The sequence below is a fragment of the Myotis davidii genome, unplaced genomic scaffold (assembly GCF_000327345.1).
Source record: "Myotis davidii unplaced genomic scaffold, ASM32734v1 scaffold3578, whole genome shotgun sequence".
Lineage (NCBI taxonomy): Eukaryota > Metazoa > Chordata > Mammalia > Chiroptera > Vespertilionidae > Myotis > Myotis davidii.
The window spans coordinates 466,903-468,300 of NW_006289094.1; the positions used below are offsets into that span (position 1 = coordinate 466,903).

At 66.3% G+C, this 1,398-nt stretch overlaps 1 protein-coding gene across 1 annotated transcript in view; it reads left to right on the plus strand.

The window, feature by feature from the left end:
• The window catches only part of PHRF1 (PHD and ring finger domains 1), a 53,371-nt gene continuing 51,973 nt past the window's right edge, over positions 1 to 1,398 (plus strand). Inside the window, exon 1 of the mRNA XM_015562396.1 lies at positions 1 to 74. The gene's annotated coding sequence lies outside the window, so the exon portion shown is untranslated. The remainder of the gene's footprint in view (positions 75 to 1,398) is intronic.

Sequence of the window (1,398 nt, forward strand, 5' to 3'; positions counted from 1 at the left end):
GGGGTTCACACCTGCCTGTCTGCCCCGCGGCCGCAGGGTGACCTGCCCGGTGACCCGCAGAACCTGAGGCTCGGGTGAGGTTTGACTTGGGGTTCCGCACGTCGCCCCTCTCTCGGACCGACCGTTCTGGCCCATGCCCTGCACCGGGGAGCCCCTGTGTGGCCTCGGTGACCGTCTTAGCTCTCTGGGGTTCAGGCCAATGTACTTTCCGGCCTCCCAGCCGCCATGGCAGCCGGTGGATAAGAAGGGCCCACGAGTCCGGGCCTGGCACGGTTCCCACCCACCGGAGACTCGGTTCCCTGGCAGTGGTCGGAATTGCCAGTGGTTGGGTCCCTGGATTTGAAGGGGGGGGGGGATGTCTTCCTGCTTTAATGCCCCCGCCCTGCCCCGTGCCCCCAGAACTGGAGGCTGAGCAGAACCACAGGATGCTGCCGGCACCCGAAAGGCGGCCGGAACCGCGAGGGGCCCTGGGCCCCCCGCAGAAGTGGCCTCTGGATCTTAGGGCAGAGTCTGCGCAGGCCGGTAGGAGCTGGGCTGCTGCTGGGGTCCCTGGCTGGTCTTGTACTTGGTGTAGGTGCAGGTGCTGGCTCCGGAAAGTACCTTTGGAGGCTACCCAGGTCCTTTCTCGGGGTGCAGCCAGCATGTACTGTTGTGTGATGATGCAGGCAGGGGTGCAGCCTCCGGGTGCAGGGGTGTGCGGAGGCCTTTGGAGGACAGCTAGGCCCGCGGGACTTTGCCCACAGGTGCAGCCCTCCTCGAGTTCAGGTGCACTTCCTGGTGTTGCTAGCAAGTCCCCTGGGCCAAATCCATCATGGCGTCCTTGTCCTCTGAGGCAGCCCCTGCCAGGCGGGCCTGCGTCCCAGCGCCCCAGGGGAGAAGCCAGGTGCTACTCCTACGCTTCGCCGAGTGGCTGTGGAGCAGGGCCTCAGGGCGAGCATCTGCAGTGCTGCACCCCTGCCCTGAGCTCCTGGACAGGGCCGTGCTCCTGAGTGGCCGTGGCCCTGTCACCTTTTGGCCTGTGGTCTTCAGGAGTCATGGCCAGGACGTGGGTGCAGGACGGGCAGGGTCCTGCCGCACTGCCCGGGCACCAAGCACTCGGGGTGCAGACCCTCCCTCGGTGGGGCTGGGTTTCTTAACTTGGGGCCACCGGCTTTTGGGGCTGACCGTTCCACAAACCCTCTGAGGTTCCTCTTTCCAGGCACTGCACCGTGTGGCGGGGGGGAGGCTTCCCCCATTAAGCGCCTCACTGCTGTCCTGGGACTGGAGCTGGGCGTGGGAATTGCCCCGGAGCCCATAGGGGGCTTGTTCCTTGGGACCATCTGTGTGGTGATAGCCCCACCCCGCCGCCTGCACTGGGGTCCGAGCATGAGGGCCTTTGGCTCCTGGGCGCTGCCGGGA